Source organism: Symphalangus syndactylus, chromosome 23 (assembly GCF_028878055.3).
Source record: "Symphalangus syndactylus isolate Jambi chromosome 23, NHGRI_mSymSyn1-v2.1_pri, whole genome shotgun sequence".
NCBI classification, from domain to species: Eukaryota; Metazoa; Chordata; class Mammalia; order Primates; family Hylobatidae; genus Symphalangus; species Symphalangus syndactylus.
Genome location: NC_072445.2, coordinates 24,140,286 through 24,165,662, shown reverse-complemented (window position 1 = coordinate 24,165,662; position 25,377 = coordinate 24,140,286). Strand labels below are relative to the sequence as shown.

Below are 25,377 nucleotides of genomic sequence, written 5' to 3'. Positions count from 1 at the left end.
TTTACACTATTACACCTACCTAAAGAGTTTCTTAAAAGGCCTAAAAAAGAAGTGATGCAACAAACATATGTGTGCATGTGTCTTTATAGCAGCATGATTTACAACCCAAATGTCCAACAACGATAGACTGGATTAAGAAAATGTGGCACATATACACCATGGAATACTATGCAGCCATAAAAAATGATGAGTTCATGTCCTTTGTAGGGACATGGATGAAACTGGAAACCATCATTCTCAGTAAACTATCGCAAGGACAAAAAACCAAACACCGCATGTTCTCACTCATAGGTGGGAATTGAACAATGAGAACTCATGGACACAGGAAGGGGAACATCACACTCCAGGGACTGTTGTGGGTTGGGGGGAGGTGGGAGGGACAGCATTAGGAGATATACCTAATGCTAAATGACGAGTTAATGGGTGCAGCAAACCAACACGGCACATGGATACATATGTAACAAACCTGCACATTGTGCACATGTACCCTAAAACCTAAAGTATAATAATAAAAAATGAAAAAAAAATACTTGATGTAGTACCTACTAACCCAACAATGAAAAGGAATGCCATTTGCTATTTATACTTTATTTCTAAATTAAACCTAAATTTAATTGATAAAAAAAAAAAAGAAGTGATGAACCTAAACCACTTAGCATTGTGCCTGGCACAGACCAAATGCTTACAAAACCGGTAGCAGTTATTATTAGCATGAGGTTAGAATCCAAGGGAGCATAACAAGAGAAAAATTTATATCAGGCATATTTGTATAGTGACAAGTTGTTACCCCAGTAGCTTCATGAATGTATACATTCAATTATACAATGACATCATTCTTTCTAAAACAAAGTTCTGACTTCACCTGGTCTGCTAAAAAAAAAAAAAAAAAAAAAGCATTAACAATGTGAGGGGTGGGAAGGGGAAGCACAGATGGCAATTTCATGCTTGAGAATTCAATCCTTCTCATTTGGGTTGAAAAGATAAAACAGACCTTATGGATCTCTTCCTCTATTAGTGTGTCTTTGACTATAAAAATATATATAATAATCTCATCATAATTTACAGTTGCATAATTCTAAATCTCTTTTTTTAAGTTCACAGAATCATGTTTCTTAAAAGGATCATCTTTTCCAAAATCACATTTTTAGGCCAATAATAGAATAAACAAAAATTCCTTGAACAAACATACCAGCAAACAAATAAAAGCTCATCTGCAACTTGCTGCATACTACATTGTGATTTCATTTACAAGAGTCTCAGACAAAGAAGATCACCATAATTCTCAAAACGGTCGTGTCATTGACAATTAAACATAAGTTAAGAGTGGCCGCAAGAGGCTGAGGCAGGAGAATGGCGTGAACCTGGGAGGCGGAGCTTGCAGTGAGCCGAGATTGCGCCACTGCACTCCAGCCTGGGTGACAGAGCGAGACTCCGTCTCAAAAACAAAAACAAACAAAAAAAAAGAGTGGCCGCAACAAAAACCTGAATAGACATTCATTCACGTGTCTGGTATGATGAGGTATAATCTAGCCTGAAGGGAAGGAGATTGAGCAGATCAGAAAAAGTAACAAGATTTATTTGCTCTAAGACTAACTATATGCCTAGTAAGGCAGTGGTATACTGTTAAGATTTACATGTTTGCAAAACTAGAAGTTATCATAACCATATTAACTTTCCTTCATTTTTCTTTCCCAGTTCCACCCTTGCATTTCTATCCCCAGTCTATATGATCTCTGGAAACATTGTTGATCAAATATTCTAAGAGTGCCCATCCAGAAACCAGTAGTTCTTGCTTAAGCAATTTTTTTTCTTATAAGAACAATGAATTACATAAATTCTTTTAATTCATGAACAGAGGCATTCAATCTTAAATATGATACATTTTATAGATATAGATAAAACACTTGAAAATTTAGAGTTATTGAGAGGGCAGCAAACCTGTAAAAAGGAAGTATATTAATAATCCAACAAACTGATTATCATGATTAGGTTTTAAAAACAGAATATTCCATAAGAAAACAAGGAAAGGGGTTCTAAACATAAGTAAAGGCCTTGCTTCCAATGACATTCTTTTTTCCAACATGGAACACCTATACAGATAGATGAGATAAAGATGCAGATTTTTTTCCTATCCAGGGAGTTTAAGAAATGCCTCTGGGACTTTCCATATTAGCAGACCAAGCTGAGAGCTTGAAAAATTTAGTGGGGTGAAGAAAATTCCTACAACCCTTTTAACACAGGGTCTATTTCAGTAAAGACTTGAAAAGTAAGAGAGATACAGGTTTCATTCCACTTTTTATAAATACATATATTCCAAATAGAAGAGGTGAGATAACCAGAATGATATTTTATTAAACAACACATAGCATTTAATTTGTACCAGAAACACAGAATCATTTCACAAGTACTATCATTTAAATGAATCTTTAAGACAACCTTAAAATGAAGTTTCCATTATTATCTCCAATTAACAGATGAGAAAACCAAGATACAGAAAGGTAAAAACAAAACAAAACAAAATAAAACAAAAACACTTGTCCAAGCTTACATGGCTATTAAATGGCAGAACTGAGTTTGGAACCCAGGCCACTTGTCTGCAAAATCCATATTTGTAATCACTTCATTGCTGCTTATTTTTCTTTAGAAGAGCTTCTGATTGGAGATAATCTTTGAACATTTCTGCCTGTTACAGAACCCCAAAAGAAATTTTATTTGTATGATAGACACTATTCTACATGCAAAATCAATATTCCTATGGGGAAATTTCCCTAGCAACTAGTTTAAAATGCCTTTTTAGGCCAGGGCTCACGCCTGTAATCCCAGCACTTGGGGAGGCTGAGGCAGGCAGATCACCTGAGGTCAGGAGTTTGAGACTAGCCTGGCCAACACAGCGAAACCCAGTGTCTACTAAAAATACAAAAATTAGCCTAGCGTGGTGGTGCATGCCTGTAATCCCTGCTACTCTGGAGGCTGAGGCAGAAAAATCACTTGAGCCTGGGAGGTGGAGGTTGCAGTGAGCCAAGATCGTGCCACTGCACTCCAGCCCGGGCGACAGAGTAAGACTATGTCAAAAAAAAAAAAAAAAAAAAAAACCCTTTTTAATTACTAATCACTTCAGAATGACTGCTCAAGGGGTTAATAATCTTCCACCTCCCTTAAAGAGAGACAGATAGGTGATAAACAAGTATGTGACTCAACGATTTTATAAACATTTCTGGGAGGCAGGTGGTAGGCTTGCTTTACAGGTGAAAAAAGAGGCATGGAGCCATTCAGTGACTACTCCATGACACACAGATTCTTTACAGACAGATCCTTCACAACGCGCTATGAGCACAGCATAACCTTATGTAGCAGCTGTGAAGTCTTCTCGTCATCTATCCTATTACAGAAAAAGAAAACCTGGTACAGTCTATGACTCTTCACAAACGAGACTTCCTGCAGTAGAGGAATCATAAATGACAAGGCCCATGAGCAACAAGAAAGAAGAAAAATAAGCTTTCTTAAAGAAAGCAGGCCCAGACAGCACAATGACTGATTGTAGAGTAGATAGTGCTGAATGTAATTGGCTCCTTCTTCTTGATAAAGGTCAAAGCCATCCTCAAAATGACTGCCCTGTTCAGGTTTTTCATAATAGATTGGAAAATATGACTCAGACAAACACCCAGGAAGGCTTGGCTCCTAATTTGTCAGGTTTTTGAATGGATAATCTTTAAACTTCCTACAAAAAAATACTGTAGCATTTCCCAAAGTAGTTTTCTTTTTCTCTTTCTACCCAAGAGAACAATATAAGCTTGAGAAACCATGTTGTGTGTGCATGCCTGCAGATTTGTGTAGTCATCCCCTACTTTTCAGACATCAAAAATAAATCCACCACTAAAAACAAAAGCCAACCAGCATGGGGCACATAAGGTTCCATTCAAATACCACTGCACTCTGAGGTGAAGGTGAAGCTTAGCAGTCCTTCCTGATTGCTTGTCTTTGTATTAATACCCCCAACTGAATGAACATCCAGAAGATGGTGCTTACTCAGGACTTCACTTCAGATTGTTACACTGAGGTATCCACATAAAGCATGAGTAGTGGTTATTGCCCTAGGCTTACTATTTCTAATTGTATTGTTTTGCTGTTCTGCTTGGTTCAGTAAGCTCATGCATTAATTGTGTAATGGCATAGAAAATAAAATATGAAAAACATGTTTGTTTAAGCAGTGGCATCCTGGCTGCCTTCTTTAAATACCACCAAGGCTAGCAGTCAGTTGGAATGAGTAGCAAACATCATTTGATTTCCAGCAAGGTGAGGGGTACCTTCTCCCAGTTTGATTTATCCTGCTTTCATCATTACAGAGCAAACCCCAGAATGTTGTCATCCTTTACAGGCTTCAGGTCCCATCAGAGTACTGGCTTCACTTTGACTGTAGAAGATTTAGTTGAAGCAGTATTCAAGAGTATAGAACTTGTCAAGCTACCTATCCAGTGAGAAGTCTTGAAATAAATGGAATTTCATTACTTTCAGAGTGAGATAAATTGCCAAAAAAGTCATACAAGGCTTGTAATAATGTGGCCACTGAATAGTTGTTCAGCCCCAACATTAACCATACCTTAACCATACTTTTTCTCCCTAAACTCATCCCAATCTCAAATAAATACATAATCATTATTCTATCTGGAAAAAAATTATATGATCTCTTTGATTCCCTGTGCCTTCTATGGTCATAATATATTTGGACATGCCATTTGTACTGGTAATGATAGGCTAACTGACATAACAAATAACTTCAACATTTTGTCACTTAATGCATTAAGGTTTATTTCTCACTCAAGTCACTATCCAATTTAAGTCAGCAGTGGTTCTCTCTGCTCTTCTCAGTCATTAAGGAATCTAAGCCCCTTCCACTCAGTAGCTCTAATATCCTCTAGGATAATCCTCAGTCAGGATTCCACAAAAGACTTAACATGTAATTGCCATAGACATTTACTACATGTGAGGAATTAGCCATCTCCTACACATCTATAAGGATGCTAGCTAAGTACTAGCCTTGCATGAATTGAGAAAATAGTCATTAAATCATTTTCTATAGAGCTTATTTCTCTATGAACCCTTTGAGGAAGGCTGCTCCAGGGCATGGTCTTCAACGTTGGCTGCATATTAGAATGATACAGGAGCTAAAGCTAAGAGCCACTAATCTGAGAGCTCAGCATTTTTAGTTAAATCAACTGCCTGCATCCCAAAGAAGGAAGAAAAAGAGGGTAAAAAACAATGCATGGAAAATCACCCAGGAGGTCTTCATGTGGATTCAGCATGGAAATGGTATAAAGCACTCTGCCCACATTCCAGTGGCTGGAACAGTCACATGGCCCCACGTAACTGCAACCAGGTAGGAAATGTAGTTTCCTCTCATGTACCAGAAGGAAAAGGAAGTGGAACTTCCTCTAGCAGTATCTGCCATACTCTTCCCTTTACCTGAGAAGACATTGCCTTTCCCTTCCCCCACCTCTCTCCAATTGTTCCTCTTGGTTAGGTCCTCTTGTCTTCTGAAACAGTGGTTACCTGCTTTGGAAAACCTTCTCTCTCCATCCTCCAAAGCTCCTGGGGTACACCTTTATCAGCACACCTATCACACTGATTCTGGTTAGTTTCTCTGTCTCCTCCGGCTCCTAAAGATACACAATAGGTCCTCCATATGTTTCAAAAATTAACAAATGAAAGTGCCAAAATGTACTTCGCATACATATATACCACAGTTAAAGACTTAATATTGTCCCTATGTCTTAGATTTAAGAAACTTAGAAGCCTTAGAAGTAAAAGACGTATTCAACACCACAAGATGAAAGAGATAAACAGGAATACTCTTATACTTGAGTAAATAATTTATTGCTTACCATTCAGGACATAGGCATGGGCAAGGACTTCATGTCTAAAACACCAAAAGCAATGGCAACAAAAGCCAAAATTGACAAATGGGATCTAATTAAACTAAAGAGCTTCTGCACAGCAAAAGAAACTACCATCAGAGTGAACAGGCAACCTACAATATGGGAGAAAATTTTCTCAACCTACTCATCTGACAAAGGGCTAATATCCAGAATCTACAATGAACTCACACAAATTTACAAGAAAAAAACAAACAACCCCATCAAAAAGTGGGCAAAGGACATGAACAGACACTTCTCAAAAGAAGACATTTATGCAGCCAAAAAACACATGAAAAAATGCTCATCATCACTGGCCATCACAGAGATGCAAATCAAAACCACAATGAGATACCATCTCACACCAGTTAGAATGGCGATCATTAAAAAGTCAGGAAACCGGCCGGGTGCGGTGGCTCATGCTTGTAATCCCAGCACTTTGGGAGTCCGAGGCGGGCAGATCACGAGGTCAGGAGATCAAGACCACGGTGAAACCCCGTCTCTACTAAAAATACAAAAAATTAGCCGGGCGTGGTGGCGGGCGCCCATAGTCCCAGCTACTCGGAGAGGCTGAGGCAGGAGAATGGCGTGAACTCGGGAGGCGGAGCTTGCAGTGAGCCGAGATTGTGCCACTGCACTCCAGCCTGGGCGACAGAGCGAGACTCCGTCTCAAAAAAAAATAATTTAAAAAAAAAAAAGTCAGGAAACAACAGGTGCTAGAGAGGATGTGGAGAAATAGGAACACTTTTACACTGTTGGTGGGACTGTAAACTAGTTCAACCATTGTGGAAGTCAGTGTGGAGATTCCTCAGGAATCTAGAACTAGAAATACCATTTGACCCAGCCATTCCATTACTGGGTATATACCCAAAGGATTATAAATCATGCTGCTATAAAGACACATGCACACGTATGTTTATTGCAGCACTATTCACAATAGCAAAGACTTGGAACCAACCCAAATGTCCAACAATGATAGACTAGATTAAGAAAATGTGGCACATATGCACCATGGAATACTATGCAGCCATAAAAAATGATGAGTTCATGTCCTTTGTAGGGACATGGATGAAACTGGAAACCGTCATTCTCAGTAAACTATCGCAAGGACAAAAAAACAAACACCGCATGTTCTCACTCATAGGTGGGAATTGAACAATGAGAACACATGGACACAGGAAGGGGAACATCACACTCCGGGGACTGTTGTGGGGTGGGAGGAGGGGGGAGGGACAGCATTAGGAGATATACCTAATGCTAAATGACAAGTTAATGGGTGCAGCACACCAACATGGCACATGGATACATACGTAACAAACCTGCATATTGTGCACATGAACCCTAAAACTTAAAGTATAATAATAATAATAATAAAACTTAAAAAAATAATAATTTACTGCTTAATTTTTCCTATCTTTTACTCTTTCTGTTCAATCTTAAAAATAGAGTGATACATTTATAGGGAAAAACACTATGCTCCTTTATAGGTCTCCACAAGCTCTTCTTGCTGAAAACAGCATACAAAATACTTTTCCTCTTCAAAGCCCAATGCAACACTGGAAAAGCAATGGAGAAGAAAGTACTCAGTATCTTTTCCCAACTAAAAGTTGTACTGCACTGCTTGAGCACAATTGGAGGAGCCCTAGGTTTATCAAAAGTATCTGCCATTTCTAAAAGAATATAAGTTTATTACTTACATCAGATATAACAAAAAATAATCAAGTTTCATCATGTCTTATATGGGATTTTGAAGTTCCTTCCTTCCTTTCCTTCCTCCCTCCCTCCCTCCTTTCCTTCCTCTCTTCCTTCCTCCCTCCCTTTCCTTCCTTCCTTCCTCCCTTCCTTCCTCCCTCCCTTCCTTCCTTCCTCTCTTCCTTCCTCCCTCCCTCCCTTTCCTTCCTTCCTTCCTCTCTTCCTTCCTTCCTTCCTCTCTTCTTTCCTTCCTTCCTTCTTTCCTTCCTTCCTTCCTCCCTCCCTCCCTCCCTTCTTTTCTCCCTTCCTTTCCTTCCTTCCTTCCTTCCTTCCTTCCTTCCTTCCTTCCTCCCTCCCTCCCCTTCCTTCCTTCTTTCCTTGTATTATTGCCTCTTGTCCTGCAACAGCTAAAATGAAATCACCTGTAGAAAGTGGCGAACACTGTTATCTATTTCTCCGTTTCCAAATTCAGAAATCCTATGCAGTTTCTATTTCAGTAAAAAGGTTCCTATTAAAATAAATAAAACAAAGTAAATATTAATCCAAAATACAGAAGCAGACATTCTAAAGATCAGGAAAAGAGGACAAAATATTTAAAAAATGCATTAATCGTATGTTTACTGACTGTTGGCTTTCCCATAACCATCATTTGTTTTGAAACTTGTAAATATGGGTAGCTAAAATAAAAAAAAAATGCTGTTTTTTTCTTAAATTAGATATGAGAGGTGGCAAAATTCCCAAAATCAAACAAAACCTTTCCTATATTCAAAGTGTCAAGTTTGAAACCAAACTCTGAACATGGAAAGATAAATTAATTCACTTAGAGTAACCTGCTTCTAAGAAAAATAATATGCTGGAGGTTTATAGACTCCTAAATGGCCATTTCCAAGCATACTGATGGTTCAAATATGTATAAGTCAAAGAGCTGTCAATTAAATATCTTATAAAATATACATTGATTTAGAATTGCCTAGGAAGATAAAAGATTTTGACTTGTAGACAAAATATAAACTATTTGATACCTTAAAATAGGCTTCAAGCCAGGCACAGTGGCTCACACCTGTAATCCCAGCACTTTGGGAGGCCAAGGCAGGCAGATTACTTGAGGCCAGGAGTTCGAGACCAGCTTGGCCAACACAATGAAGCCCACATTTCTACTAAAAATACAAAAATTATCTGGGCATGGTGGTGTGCCCGTGAATCCCAGCTACTCAAGGGACTGAGACCCAAGAATTACTTGAACCCGGGAGGTGGAGGCTGCAGTGAGCTGAGATCATGCCACTGCACTCCAGCTTGGGTGACAGAGCAAGATACAATTAAAAAAAGAAAGAAAGAAAGAAAGAAAGAAGAAAGAAAGAAAGAAAGAAAGAAAGAAAGAAAGAAAGAAAGAAAGAAAGAAAGAAAGAAAGAAAAGAAAAAAAAAGAAAAGAAAAGAAAAAAAATTGGCCTCACAATTTCCAATGTGTTACATCTAGAAATAGAAACTTGTCTACATAAAGAAACACAAAAGGATTAAAGCGTTGCCATACTGTGGTGGTAAAGGTGGATCACAGATATGCAATAGGAATACTCAAACCAGGATCAGATCATAAATCAATACCAGAAAAGCAGTGGAAAAAGTCAGATTCTGGCCTGTAAGAAAGAGGAAAGAAGCAAAGTGAAGGTCTAGAATTAAGGTCAAGATTTTTTTTAAAAAAAAAGAACTGAGTAGGCTGGGCGCGGTGGCTCACGCTTGTAATCCCAGCACTTTGGGAGGCCGAAGCGGGCGAATCACGAGGTCAGGAGATCGAGACCACGGTGAAACCCCGTCTCTACTAAAAAAATACAAAAAATTAGCCGGGCGTGGTGGCGGGCGCCTGTAGTCCCAGCTACTCGGAGAGGCTGAGGCAGAAGAATGGCGTGAACCCGGGAGGCGGAGCTTACAGTGAGCCGAGATCGCGCCACTGCACTCCAGCCTGGGCGGCAGAGCCAGACTCCATCTCAAAAAAAAAAAAAAAAAAAGAACTGAGTGAAAAGGATTTCAGAATTCAAAATCGAGAAAATGGAGTAATAGGAACCACATTCAGACAATTCCAAAGGTGAACAAGTTAGCAAAAAATGACAACATGAGGAGGAAATAGCTATTCTACAACAGCAGCAAACCAAATCTTACTCTGTTGGGGACATTATGAAAGAGGCATTATACACCTTCTTGAAGGAATTGTGGAGCATTTAAAGATGTGGTCCTGGTATCTGACATCAAGAATTGTAGATTTTTAATTTATGGTAGTGGGAAAATTCATGACTTATTTCATGGGTCACAAAATGAACAAAAATTAGTAATCATGAAAATTGATTGAGTTCCTCAAGGATAACATACCTCATTTAATTGTTGAGCTAGATATGGTATGCATATACTGGCACTCAGCACTTTTTCCCACCTTCTTCTATTGTTTCTCATTGTATTACAAACACTGGAAAGTTTAAAAGTATATTCCCAGAATTTCTTTGCAACTAACAAAACACATTAGGTTTACAAAGTAGGTTTCCCCAATTAAAAGCACTTCCTGAAATCTGGAAAGCAGAAGTAGATGGAGATCACATACCTGTGGCTTTCAGCATATTTTCTGATGACAAGCAAGGCTATGAAGAAGCCAATGCCCACAGCTTTATAGATATTGATAAGGAATTGGAGAAATAGCACCTGGGCTCAGTTTCCCAATCCTCAAGCAGTTATAGATGTAGCAGTGGGAGTGGTGGTAACAGAGGCTATGACAAGCTCCCACATCCTAAATTTCAGTGAGCTCTTGACACATGGTTCTAGTGGCAGCCTCTTGACTCCCACATTCTTATGTGTGGCAGAGGCAGCAACTCTCTTGGGAAACCAATTGAATAGTTTTGTTTTCAGAGGATATCCTCGCGGTCCAGCCTAGCGCTTGCTCTTTAGCTCTTCCAACAATTTCATAAGCACATAATTAACCTGTATTAAATATCTTACTGTTTTAAAATACCCAAAGTGGTTTTAAAGAATTGAATCTTAATTGATATAAACTTCAATATAATCCTGTGGGATTCTATTATTATACTTTTTTTTTTCCAGTGAGAAAACTAAGGCCCTGAAAAGTTAAGTAAAAAGCAAATGGAAACAGAGGCTACAGAGAGGATCTATTTGCAAAACATGCATCTGATAAAAGCGTTGTATCTAAAACATATTTAAAATAAAACTTTTAAATCCCAATATGAAAACAAGCCAATTTTAAAATGGGCAAATTTCTGAAGCGGACAACTTATGAAAGATATACACATGGCAGATGAGCCCATAAAAAGAAGTTCAATTCGACATCATGTGTCATCAGGGAATTATGAATTAAAATAACAGTGAGTAGCACTACATACCTTTTAGAACAGCCAAAATCCAAAACACTGATAATGCTACTGATGATGAGGATGTGGAATGAAGGAGCTCTTATTCATTGCTGGTGGTAATGTGAAATGGTATAGTCACTTTGGAAGGCAATTTGCCAGTTTCTTATGAAACTAAACATACAATCCAGCAATCACATTTTTACCCAATGAGTTGAAAAAATGTCCAAAGAAGGCCTGAAAATCAGTGTTTACAGCAGCTTTATTCATAATTGCGAAATCTTGTGAGAAGTCCTTCAATATGTTAATGAATAAGCAAATTGTGGGCATCTATACAATGGAGTACTGCGCGGTGATTTTTAAAAATGAGCTATCAAGCAAAGACATAAAGGAAACTTACAAACATATCGGTAAGTAAAAGAAGCCAGTCTAAAAAGGCTACAAACTATATAATGTCAAGTATATAACACTGTAGAAAAAAAAAAAAAAAACACGAAAGAAAGTTAAAATATCCATTGTTGTTAGGGCGGTGTGGATGATGCTGTAATAGTGGATACATGACATTGTGCATTCCTCAATCCCATAATATAACACAAAATTTGAACCTTCATGTAAACTATGGATTTCGCTTAGAATATATCAACATTGATTCATCATCATCAATTTAACAAGTGTACAACACCAACACAAGATGTTAATAAAGGAAACTGAGAGGGAAAGATAACATTAAAACTCTATGCTTTCTACTCAATTTTCTGAAAACCTAAAGCTGCTGTTTTTTTAAAAAAGAAAACTATTAATTTAAAATATACAGGATATAAATGGCTATTTATGAGAATCTACATCTATAATCATACTTAAGGGTGAAAGAGTGAATGTGTTTTCCCTGACATCAGGAGCAAAACAAGGATGTCTGCTGTTACCATTTCTATTCAACATTGTACTAGAGGTTTTCATCAAGGCAAATAGTTAAGAAAACGAAATAAAAAATACCCAGATTGGAAGGGAAGAAGTAAAACTATCTCTACTTACAAATGGATGATCTTGTTCATACAAAATCCTGAGAAATCCACTAAAATAATAAACAAGTTCAGAAAGACTTCAGGACACCAGATAAACATATAATAATAAATTGAATTTCCATACACTAGTGATAAGCAATCCAAAAGTGAAATTAAGAAAACAATTTTATACTTGATTGGTTATACTGGAAATCCTTGAACTTTACACACTCCCATAATTTCATAAAGGAAACTCTGAATGTGTAAAAAAAAAAAAGAAAGAAAACAATTTTATTTAGAAGAGTATTAAAAAGAATAAAATACTTAGAAATAAATGTAAGAAAAAGAGTGCAAGGATTATACACTGAAAGCTGCAAAAATTTCATAAAAAGAAAATTTAAAATATATTAGTAAATTAGTAAATGGAAAGTCATTTCAAGTTCATGGATTGAAAAATTTAATATTAAAATGGTAATACTCCCAAATGGATCTACAGATTTAACACAATTCCTATCAAAATCCCAGTTACCTTTTTGCATCAATTGACAGTCTGATCATAAAATTCATGTGGAAATGCAGGGGCCGAAAATAGCCAAAACACAGGAACTACTAGACATGTCCAGGCACTATGCATCCCCACCTTTCAGCTCCTAGAACAGCAGAATGGTCCCCAGAATCACCCTGACACTGTAGATGACATGTTCAGCCTGGATAGCCACCAGGTTTATTTAGTGTAGCCCTGTCATCTTGCTGAAGAGCCAAGTAATCATCCTTATATCACAGTGGGCCATTGCCTCTACTACCCTGGACCACTGGGATGCCAAGTGTAGTGTCATGAGTTTCTCACCAGACCTCATCCATACAGGGGTAGCCAATGATCATGGGGAAGACTTTGATTTACAGAAAGAACTGATTGGGCAGGTGATGAACCAGCTTAGACAGTAACTTGTCAGCCAGTTGCTCCACACATGCTGCTTTTGTCTCCTCCCCAACGTACCCTACCCGATGTGGCTAAAGTGCTCTAGGAGGTCATGCAGGTTGAAAGTCCAATTTTTTTTGTCCATGATTAGAGAATTCCTTGAAACGATTGCCAAAGGAGACAACCATGGGAGCCCAGCACAGTGACACACAAACAACTTACAGACTTCCACAAGCAAGTCGCTAGTGCTGAGGAATTTAAGCAATTTGCTGGACCTTGCAAGACTTCACCAGGTTCTTTCAACAGCTCACACTCCTGCTTTGTTCCTGTCACCCAGGGATGTCTTTTAAATTAGAAGACGAGAAGAAAACAAAAAACCAGACTGTGTCCCACAATCAGAAACCTCCAATGTGGCAGAGAGGCCTTCACCACCAGCAGGCTGTATGGCAAGGCATGGAGAGACTCCAGCTTTCTGAGGCCATCCTGAGGAGATCCTGTTTGGGGTGTGAGGGAAAATCAGAGCAGTTTAAAGAAAGATGACTGCAGCCTGCCCAGTGGGGCGGGAGGGGAGCTGGTTTCCTGGCAAACTTGTTTCTAAAAGGAAAAATAATTTTAAGAAATTGTTTTTAAAAGAGCTGGGCGCAGAGGCTCATGCCTGTAATCTCAGCACTTTGGGAGGCCAAGGCAGGTGGATCACTTGAGGTCAGGGGTTTGAGGCCAGCCTGGCCAACATGGTAAAACCCCATATCTACTAAAAATACAAAAATTAGCTGGGCATGGTGGCATGCACCTGTGATCCCAGCTACTTGGGAGGCCGAGGCAGGAGAATTGCTTGAGCCCAGGAGGCGGAGGTGCAGTGAGTCGAGATTACAGATTACAGCATTGCACTCCAGCCTGGGTGATAAGAGCAGAAAAGAAAGGAAGGAAGGAAGGAAGGAAGGAAGGAAGGAAGGAAGGAAGGAAGGAAGGAAGGAAGGAAGGAAGGAAGGAAGGAAGGGAGGGAAAGAAAGAAAGGAAAGAAAGAAAAAAGAGAAAGAGAGAAAGAGAGAGAGAGAAAGAAAAAGAAAGAAAGAAAGAAAGAGAGAAAGAAAGAGAGAAAGAGAGAGAGAAAGAGAGAGAAAGAAAGGAAGAAAGAAAGAGAAAAACTTTTTTTAAAAAAAAGAAAACTAAATTTGAAAAAAAAAGTCTTGAAAAAGAAAAACAAAGTTGGAAAATTCACACTTCCCAATTTCAAAATTTAGTACACTGCTACAGTAATCAAATCAATGTAGTATTGGCCTAACAGTAAATATATTGATCAATTAAATAGAATTGAGAGCTCAGAAACACACTCTTAACATTTACAGCTAATTGATTTTCAACAAGGTTGATTTCCCCAATTTAATGAGGAAGGAAATGTCTTCTCAACAATTGGTGTTGGAACACTGAATATTCACAGACAAAAGATTAAAGCTGTACCCCTTTCGTACAAAAGATAAAAAAAGAACTCAAAATAGATGATAGGCATAAGTGTAAGAGCTATAATTATAAAATTTATATGAGTTTCCTATGGCTGCTGTAACAAACTATCACATATTTGATGGTTTATACCAATACAAATTTTTTTCTTTTACAATTCTGGAGGCCAGAAGCCCAAATCTGGAAATCTATAGACGTCTGCTCCAGTCTTTGGCTGCGTACCAATCTATGCATGTATGAGAAGCCAGGAATCAAACCACTAGAAAATAGAATGCTGTGCAAATTCTTGGAGCCGATGTAGGACAGAAAAATGTTGATATTTCCACCAGATAAAATTTCCTAAATCATGCATCATTGATTAGAATCCTCAGAGGGGTATCATCTTAGTAGTAGAACTATATTAACCTTATAGTAAAAGCTCTTCTAGACCCACCTTAATAAAATGTAAAAGCTGGCTGGGCATGGTGGCCCAACACCTGTAATCCCAGCACTTTGGGAGGCTAAGGCAAGTGGATCACCTGAGGTCAGGCATTCGAGACCACCCTGGACAGCATGACGAAACCCTGTCTCTACTAAAAATACAAAAATTAGCCAGGTGTGGTGGCACACACCTGTAAGCCAAGCTACTCAGGAGGCAGGAGAGTAGCTTGAACCCAGAAACTGAAGGTTGCAGTGAGCTGAGTTCACGCCACTGCACTCTAGCCTAGGCGACAAGAGTGAAACTCTGTCTCAAAAAAATAAAAAATAAAAATAAATAAAATGTAAAAGCCAACCTCAAACAGAATGAACCATTTCCAAGTAATATAGTGACATGCCAGAAAAAAAGTCCAACTTTATTTAAAGTAATACAAAAAATTACAGTACCCAAAAATATGAAATGCACAATACACAATATCCAATCAAAAATTACCAAACAAAGAAGCAGGAAAAGATGAAACATAAATTAGAGAATAATCAATTAAAAGAAATAGAGATTACACAGATAGTAGAATTATCAGGAAAAGATGTTACAACAAATATACATATATATAATATATAATTATGTTACACATGTGTATATATATTCTAAAATATATATGTTTTAAAATAATGCTCTAAAAAGTATTAAGTATAAAGAGTAATGCAAAATATTTTTTAAAAACCCAATGGCACTTGAACTGAAAAATACAATCTCTGAAGGGAAAAATACACTGGAAGAAATCATCAGCTGATTAAACACTGCAGAAGTATAAATCGATGAACTTGAAAATATAGAACTAGAAATGTCAAAGACAAAAAATAAAGAGTAAAAAATAATAAATGAAAGACTGGAAGAATTGAAAAACCTGAACAGAGTATGAGTGACCTATAGCATGACAACCAGTTTTCTAACATACAAGTAATTTAGGTTTCCAAAAAAAGAGGACAGAGAAGAGACAAAAATATATATAATTTTCCAAATTTTCTAAATCTATAAGCCCATAAATCTAATTTCAACAAACCTCAAGCAGAATAAACAAAAAGGAAACCACACCAAGACTTTTGTGTTCAATTTGCTGAATATCAGTGACAAATAGAAAACTTAAGAGCAATCACAGAAAAAAAAAACACATTATTTCCAAGAAGAAATTATATCAAAGAAGAAAACACAATAAGAAGTAGAAAATGTTTTAAAAACATCATTTAAAATTTTGTTATATGCAGCCAAAGAAGAGTTTAGAGAGAAATTGAGAGCTTTAAAATGATTATATTGGAAAAAAGGGTTCTCAAGTTAATATCTAAATTGATTTTCAAAATTAATCTTTAGAAATCTTTTAAAAAGAGAAAATTAAATCTAAAATAATTGAAGGAAGAAAATGATAAAAATAAGAGGAGAAAACAAAAACAGAAAAGATAACAATAGAAAAAAATTTGATATACCAAAAATCAGCTTCTTCAAAAAAATTAATAAACTTAACAAATCTCTAGCCAGATTTATAATATTTCCAGAAGAAAATAGAAGAAACATAAATTATCAATACCAGAAATAAAATACCATTAAATGTTCTATAGACATTAAAATAACAATAAATGATCATTATGAATAATTTTGGGCCAAACAATGAAGAATTCAGATTATATGAAAAATACAAAGTACCAAAATGTACTCAAGAAGAAATCGATAATGGGAATAGCCCTATTTTTGAGAAAGAGTAAAAGATTGAATATAGTAAATAGAACCTCTTAATCTGATCTCGTGTATTTTAATTTTAGGCCCCAAATCAAGAAACTAGCACTAATTCTCAATATTGACAACAAGGGTTTATGTGAATTGAAATGGAAGCAATCATGGACATTTAAATTCAGGCTAAGACAACCACATCTATGAAATCGTAGACTTGTAAATCCACAAACAGCAAACCATTCTGCCTGTTTCCAGGATTCCCAAATTCTCTCCAACCTTCCTATTCCCTATGCTCTCAAGCAAAGTTCAAGCCAGGCTGTAAACCAAAGCCAGTCCCGGCAGTACCATATCAATATGATTTCAAGAAATCTGCCTATGTATCTGAGTCCTTTAATATGGAGTCTAAGAGAACTTCTAGAGAAGAGATTTAAAATGCAAATAGCCCTAGAGGTAGTATATACATCAATAAATTTTCGGTAAGATTTAAATGACTAATTTGAAGTATCATTTTTCAAATAAATTTTTGAGAAGGATGAGATGCACATGTCTGAAGAAGCAAAAGGACAGCAAAGAAAGGAGAATCCAGTATATACATGGGAAGTTGATGCTGAAACAAATTTCATTTACTTCAGTTTGACAAAGGTTAGTGTTACCATTGTGTAGGTGTCTGGCAAACTACTCTAACACCATGACCTTCCCTAGGGCCCAGGAATTAAGGGACTATTAGGTGACTCTTCGGGATAACACTTCACACACACCTCCTCCTCTTTTACAATTCAATGATGCAGAATCCCATTTCCAATGCTGGCCATGTTATTTACTTAAATGAAGTCATTTCGTTCTTATTTCAAAATCTAGGTTTTTAAAAATTCTTTTTAATTTTAATGAAAATGGATACATCCAATCTACAATAACCTTTTTGGTATATTACTATCGGTACCCCTATCATGTAGGTGAGATAATTACTCTATGATTTTCCCTACCCCAGCCCCTCATTCACATTAATAAATGTGTATGTCACTTATCTTTAGAAATGAAATAAAATAACCCTTTTGCTTCTTTTTTCAAAATTAGGCACATGATAATATTTTGAAAAAAATATTAATTAAATTAAACTAAAAAGATTTTATGAATTATTTTCCTAGAAACAAGAAAACATATATTTTCACTACTATATGTGTTTGCCTTTGAAAACACAGGTATTTAATTAATAATAATAGTCCCCTGGATTAATTTTGGCAGTTTATGTAGACTCAAAGACATATCTGACATTTTTAAAATTTACAACAATGTACACAGAATGCTACCAAAATGGTTTAAACTATGTAATTACACGTGCTGTAAATCTCCCTTAAGTAATTCACTACCTGTATCACTTATAAAGACAGACTTTGCTTATTCTTCTTTTATGGGAGACTAATAGAAGGCCATTATCCTTTTGGAGTGAAGAGATTTACGGATATATCTTCCATTAGCATTAATAAGTGTCCATGTGAATCACTAGGCACCAATAGTGGAAGAGACCTCCTCTATCTATTGGGTAATTGGCTATTTTAGTTAAAATATAATTTTAGGACAGGGGGAAAAAGTAACATTCTTAATATAATTATCTGAGGTTAAGACTACATTAAAACAACATGGTAAGAAAAAAAGGGTGACTTGACACTTTATTTGGCATTTATTTTCCCTACTTCCTAAGTTAATCATAAGCATAACAATAAGAAAGCAAACATAAAGGTGAATAAGAGTGACTGCTTTTGAAAAGACAGAAGAGTGCATTACATGATATCTAAGCACATTGACATAGATCATTAAATTAACAGAATTGAGTCACAATAAAAGCATATTGTTTCCTTCATATGGCAAATGTTTGCTACACTTGTACCTTAGACTAACATAGGATTTGCTTAACATTTTAATTGCATTATTTTAAGTAGTACAATGTCTTCCAAATGTTCTATTACTCTGCATTTTTTTTAATTCTACATTGCTGTTCATGCATATGGGCTTCTCAGGGTCCCTGGCACAATTTTATGTACCTCTAAATATCATGTGCAGATGGTTACATTTTAGTTTTTCATTCCGCACATAGAACTTTCATGTGCTTAATGTAAAGCCAGGCTTAGCATGTCAAGTTGTCTTGTGTGACAAATAGTTGTATATAAATAAATTCATTGGATACACTTTAAAACAAAACAGAACTGTTTAACTTCTCAGAAATAGGGTATCAGAAATCCAGGAGTCTTTCTTTCTATATTTGGCAGATGATTTTGTAAGACTCGGGTTCACTACTGGCAAAGTAAGTTATATCTTCATGGTTTAGACAGACAAATACCACATAATCTCTGCTCAAATTTAAAATGCATGCCTGTGTAATATACATTTGCAAATCTGTCCTAGAAATGTTCTGCCACAGATCAGATGCCTTGTTATAGAGAAATCAAACAGTTCTTTAAATAGAGGTTGAAAATGCAGCAAAAGCTAATTTTTGCAGTACAAAACTAATTGTGTGTTTTATTTTCATTTAACAGATTAAATATAGTTCTACCCTTTGCTTTGATTCCTCTTCTGTTTCTTACAAATGCGACAGTGTCAGAGTACACACAGGGATTCCACTTAATTTAAAAAAAAAAAAAACAGAGTCATGAAGAAAAAAAGGAACAACAATAAAAACAAAACAATTTATAGGGTTCTAGTTACTAGCATTTCACAAAAGGCATTTGAGGGAATTTTTGGGGAGCTTTTTTATGGTTCTCACAGTGGATGCTACATATTTATTTATTTGTATCCTATATTAATTGTAAAATCAAACATATAGAAGGGAACCTATAAAGAAATAAATCAGAAATGAAGAGAAATGGATGACTGCCTCTTTGTGACATATTTTCTCCCTCAGCCTTGCATATTTGCATTAAAGTGATTGTGAATAATGTACATTTGACCAGTGCTGTCTGCAGAACTAATGCCTATAAAAGGGATGGGAAGTAGCATATGTTGTGCCTAGGGCAGAGAAAGTCCAATCACCCCCACTGTGAGAGTCTCCAACTAAAACGCAGGACAGCCTGGGATTTAGCCTAAATGAACCCAGCAGGGAGAAACAGGACACAGTCCCTCAGTCCACATTTAAGCTTCTGAACTAAGATTTTTAGAGTTTGCTTCAAAAAGAACCCATAATCTCTATCATGTCCTTTGCACAAAGCATTGAAATTTTTTTCTTTGTCTTATCTACCTATTCTACAAATTTTCAAGGAAAACCATTACAGCAAGAAATTAAACACAAGAAATCAGTTGTTACAGAATCAAGATGTATACTCTTTATTGCCATTTTAGCAACTCTCTCCTCTTGCTTGAGCTATTCCCCGGCATTATCTGACAAGGCACAGTTTTGTCAGTAATTGCAAAATGTTTTAGGCTTGTGGTTTCACTTTTATGTTTTTGAACTCTCCTGGAAATGCTCTGCTATTAAATACTTTGCAGAGGTTCTCTGTCCCGTTACGTAATCTTCCTGTGACCTCTAGCACCAGGTTCAGATTCAAACTAGCTTTCCTTCTACCTATATTAACTTGATAGTTGAAAAATAGCAATTATACAAGTGTATAAGAATAACAAAATTGGCTGAACTAGGGAAATAAAAGTTGCCAAATTGCTGTGTTTGAATCAGTAGGATTGCCTTTTGCCTCATTAGCTGCAGTATTAAACGGGAAAAAACAGAGTAGGGCTAGAAAATATGTATTCATTTTGGTATTTATGTAATCCAAAGGGGGAGGGCAGTAAAAATAAAATAAAATTGAAAAACTTGTAAGTTGTATCACAGCATGATATGAAAGAGCCTGTGCAATGCTGAAAATAATACAGAATTGATAGGATATAGCTTATCTTTTCTGCTGCTATCTTAGTGTTTAATTCCTATTCAAATTACTGTGAAGATGTTGTAATGTTTCAGAATGAAAGAAAGCTCCAAACCATTGATTTTAGTTTATTGGCCTATTCCTTGGATGGGTTAGGAGGGTGGTAAGGATTGCCCTGTTTTGATACTTCAAAGGACTTCATTCTTTGAATGATTAGCTATTATGGAGGGTTACACACTGTCATGAAAATTAAGTTTTGGGTGTTTAATTTCATTTCTTTGGGATCATAGCCTAAGTTGTGCAGATCAAAGACCTTACCCCTACCCTACTCCCCTCTACCGCCCGCCCCACTTCACCTTCCTGATGTGCCAGAGCCCCGTGATTATTTGTTTTGGCAAGCTGGGCATCCTTCATTTTTTTCGCATAATTTCATTCATCACCCAAGGAGGCCCTCATAGTGTGTAATCACTGTAGTTTCTGAAATCAACCCAACCCACCTTGATGAAATTTCATTTGAGGCCATGATTCAGTGTCTTAGATTCAGGAGATGTCAATTCCCTGTTAGGATTATAGAGCAGCTTCTATCTGCTCCGTAGCATTATAAGCACCTGTAAATCTTGAAGAAAAGAGTTAATGGAGTGGGAGCCTCCAAAACATTCTACCAGAAAAAGTAACATAAAAATTGCTTAACATTAGTTTATCAGATGCTAAAAAACAGTGGTTGTTTGACTAATTAATTGAAGCAGATAATTATTCATCTTATATATCATCATGTCAGTATTTTCTATCTTAATCTTAGCTTTCAGGCTATTTTTAAACTACAGACTGGGGGAAGGAAGTGTCATTCATTCATTTATTATTTCAGCAAATATTTAGCAGCCACCAGATTAAATTAGGGGCCACTGAACTTAAAGCCCCATGCTGGAGATAGACAAGTAACTAGCAATTTACAATGCATTGTGATTATGCTATGATAAACTGAGATTCTATATGACAGCGAAGTAGAGAATGCAAAATATATATATATAATTAAATTATTTTCTTAGAAGAGCTTTTAAACTTGTTATCAAACATGCAAATTGCTTTACTGTGCAGTTCACATGAAGGTTGCCCTTACTGTTGTTTTACCAATAATAATATATTATGGTTTATTTGTTTCTTACTCACTGAGGGTTAATATTGCAAATAAATTGGGAGTTGGTGAGAGCTAGATCATTCGGGAGGAATCTTCATATCAGACATTCTTCCTCTTATGCTTAATTTTACAGTCTTTGGTCATCTCACATATTGCTGCTGGGGCTGAAAGAAGTTTGTGTTGTGATGTATTACATTTGTCATCACGTGCCCCCAAAGCCCCTCCTCTTCTTACATTGCTTTATTGTAGTATAAGGTCTAAAACTCATGAATCTTGCTGTCTTCCAATAGCCCCCTTCCATAACACAGTGACCTGTGCAGAATTAGAGCTAGTAATTCAAACCAAAAAGGATAAAAAGCATAAAGCAACTGGCTTGCTTCCAGATTCCACCATGACATTTTTTTTTTTTTTTTTTTTTTTTTTTTTTTTTTTTTGAGACGGAGTCTCGCTCTGTCGCCCAGGCTGGAGTGCAGTGGCGCAATCTCGGCTCACTGCAAGCTCCGCCTCCCGGGTTCACGCCATTTCTCCTGCCTCAGCCTCTCCGAGTAGCTGGGACTACAGGCGCCCGCCACCACGCCCGGCTAATTTTTTGTATTTTTAGTAGAGACGGGGTTTCACCATGGTCTCGATCTCCTGACCTCGTGATCCGCCCGCCTCGGCCTCCCAAAGTGCTGGGATTACAAGCGTGAGCCACCGCGCCCGGCCTCCACCATGACATTTTTAAAGCCCAAATCAAATACTTTAAGCAGTGCCCTTTCTGAGTCAGAATTTTAAGCAGCACCCTTTCTGAGGCTGTGTGTGGCTCTGTCAGGAGCCCTGGGTTCTAGTTTTGCTTCTGCTAAATATAGAAGGCAAGTCAGGAGTTTCCTCATCTTTAATTGGAAGAGGCAGAGACTGCAAGATCTCTAACATCAATGTCAACTCCAATATTCTAAAAATGAATTTTAAAATAAACTAGATAATTTTTTTGTTATTTTAATGTTCAAACCTTTAACCTACCCAGTCTTTAAAGAACATTTTTAGGTAAGACTTCTTACATCATTCTAACATATGCAAGTGGCCAAGAAATGGTATACTCTCCACAATTCTGAAATAAAAATTCTGAAGCCCAGAGAGATTTAGTGATTTTTCCAATAATATGCGGTGGCTTAGCAGAGGAATATGGAACCCAATCCTTATCTTTTCAAAATTTACATGAAAAAACACAAAATATTCCATAGGAAAAAGACAATTTTTTTTTTTTTTTTTCGAGACGGAGTCTCCCTCTGTCCCCCAGGCTGGAGTGCAGTGGCCCCATCTCGGCTCACTGCAAGCTCTGCCTCCTGGGTTCACGTCATTCTCCTGCCTCAGCCTCCGGAGTAGCTGGGACTACAGATGCCTGCCACCACGTCCAGCTAATTTTTTGTATTTTTAGTAGAGATGGGGTTTCACCACGTTAGCCAGGATGGTCTCGATCTCCTGACCTTGTGAGACAGTTTTTAATAATTGTATCTGATTCAGTTAATAATCTGACCCCCAGTATGAATTGGTGAAACATTAAACATATTTGGCTCTCTGACAGATAAACTAGTTTAAACTGCCAAAATTAATACTTAAAGGAATCAGGTGTTCATTGGAGCACCAAATGGGCCACAGAGAAAGCACAGATTGATGCTCCAATGTCTCTGTATTTGATAGTGATATTCACCACTGGCAGGCAGGAATCTAGGCCAGACGTATCTCAATATTAGCTTTCTTCTCTTCCCCTCTGAATGCTAAATATCCTGACATCACCATTTGATCTGTATACTTGGAAGTCTCCCTGGACTGGTTAGCAAACTAAGAGCATACCTCCTAAAAGTGAATATGTGTACTCTTAACTTGGAGTGTCTCTAGCCCTCAATGGAACACTGAGATAAAAAGTCAGGCTATTTTAAATGATATGACATGATTACCACAGAATACAGAAGCCTGGATTCCAAAGAGGTAACACAGGTAATTCAGTCCAGACAATGTCTATGTCCTTTGCCTCCATCTTGTCTATCTTCTGCACATTTTCTAAAATGTACAATCTAAGTCTGCACTAGGAACAGATTCTGAATAAATGCTATTGCTAGACTGTGTGTGGAGAAGAGGGTTGAAAACATATTTCTTGATATCTTGCCCAGGTATCAACTCAGTCCTTTCAGCTATTTCTTTCCTGAGTTGAAATACAGTCATCTAGAAAATGTAACTGCCTAACGCATAGAAATTCAAGTTTTTTAAAACATATATTTCAGTGGAGATTATCATGTCAATTATGTTAATGTAACCATTTTGTATATAGTTCAAACTTCAGAGACTATTTTATCTTTTGTAATTCAGTGTTGTCCAGTACTTTTGCTCTTGCCAAATCCCTACCTCCTAATCCATACTCAGTAAAATTAAAGCTTGGTACTGGTCACTGTGACTCTTGTCTGCAAGTAGACAGGTGATAAACTCAAAAGAATAAACTCGCTCTGTCCCAATTTTAATCAGGCAAATGAAACGGTAAGACATACTGATAATCAAATATTTTAATTTTTTTATGTTGAAAGCATATAGGGTCTTCATTTGAAGTCTGATTCTATCTTACTTTCATTCTAAGAACAGAAAATAAATGAAATTTTGAGATTAGTTTGTATGAAGGAGTTTTTTTCAATATATTTTTAGGGACAGATAGTTTTACATAATTATTTAACAAATATTAGATAGAGCATACTCTGTGCCAGATGGTATTCTAAGTGCTTTATGAAACTTAACTTATTTAATTCTCATAACAGTCCCATGTGTTTCTATGAGTATCCCCATCTTATAGAGAAAGAGACTGAGAAACAGAGTTTAGTAACTCTCTGAATATCAGCAGCCAATAAGCGGAGGAGTTGCGATGCAAATACCAGCAGTATGGCTCTAGCATCTATATTCTCACATCTCAACAAGATGAGTTAAATGTCAATAAGATAATATGAAAAGTGGAAAACATTTCATTTCCAATGAAAACTAGAAGAATCACTTAATTTCCTGAACCTGATCTCAGTCCTGGAATCATGCTTTCTCATGACTTTTTCAAATATTTACAGAGCATTCTGAGAAAAGTGCTATTGTTTCTCAAAAATAATTTCCATAGTCTTCTCTAAATCTATGATAAGTACTTGTACAGCTTTTACCAGACTGATTTTTGGAAATGAGAATAATGAAGGAAGTTCTAGAAAGAGAAAATGGAAGAGATATTCCTATTGTTTTCATCTTAATTCACATAGAGGCACTAAAGAAAAATAGGGAACTGCAGTTTAAATGGAAACAGCCCTCCAGAGCAAACAAGCTGAATCATCATTCTCCTACTCCACCTTGTAGTCTTGTAGTTAAGGTTCTGAACTTTCATTGTGTGGCCTGAGTTTGATTCCCAGAGAACCAGTTCATTGGAGATGTAAATCCTTTAACTCACAAGGAAATCCTGAGTCCCCCATTCTGGGACTCTGTGCTATTTGATCATGCAGAGCTTTAATTTTCTTTTGTAAAATATGGTGAAAATACCTGCCTCACAGTGTTGTTGTAGGAACTAATTGAAATAATATAAAGTTATTGGCAAAGTTCCTGGCATAGACAAGCCCTCCATAGATACCCAAATCCTTTCCTCTTGTAGAAATAAGGGCATTCCCGTTTTTAAATATAGAGGGAGAATTATTAAGCTTTCAAAAATGCAGTTGGAGAAAACACTCATTCAATCATTTAACAAATATTTTTCAAGTACTTATGATGTTCCAGGAACTATTATTTCAAACAATAGACTAGAATTCCAGAAGGTTGAAAACTCCCACAGATACTTGTTTCAATGTTTCTAATTTCATTGGAAGCAAATGTGCAAATGAGTGATTTCCACCACTTTTGATTGTTGTTCCTTTGAAAAACCACACTATTTAGTTCAACAAGAAC

The 25,377-nt window shown here is 36.8% G+C and overlaps 1 long non-coding RNA gene across 3 annotated transcripts in view; it reads right to left on the bottom strand.

Annotated features, from left to right (window-relative positions):
• The window catches only part of LOC129473421 (uncharacterized), a 105,086-nt gene that overhangs the window by 46,286 nt on the left and 33,423 nt on the right, over nucleotides 1-25,377 (bottom strand). For all 3 annotated transcript variants that reach the window (XR_010119015.1, XR_010119013.1, XR_010119014.1), the window contains exon 5: nucleotides 20,810-20,928. This is a non-coding gene — a long non-coding RNA (uncharacterized lncRNA). The remainder of the gene's footprint in view (nucleotides 1-20,809; nucleotides 20,929-25,377) is intronic.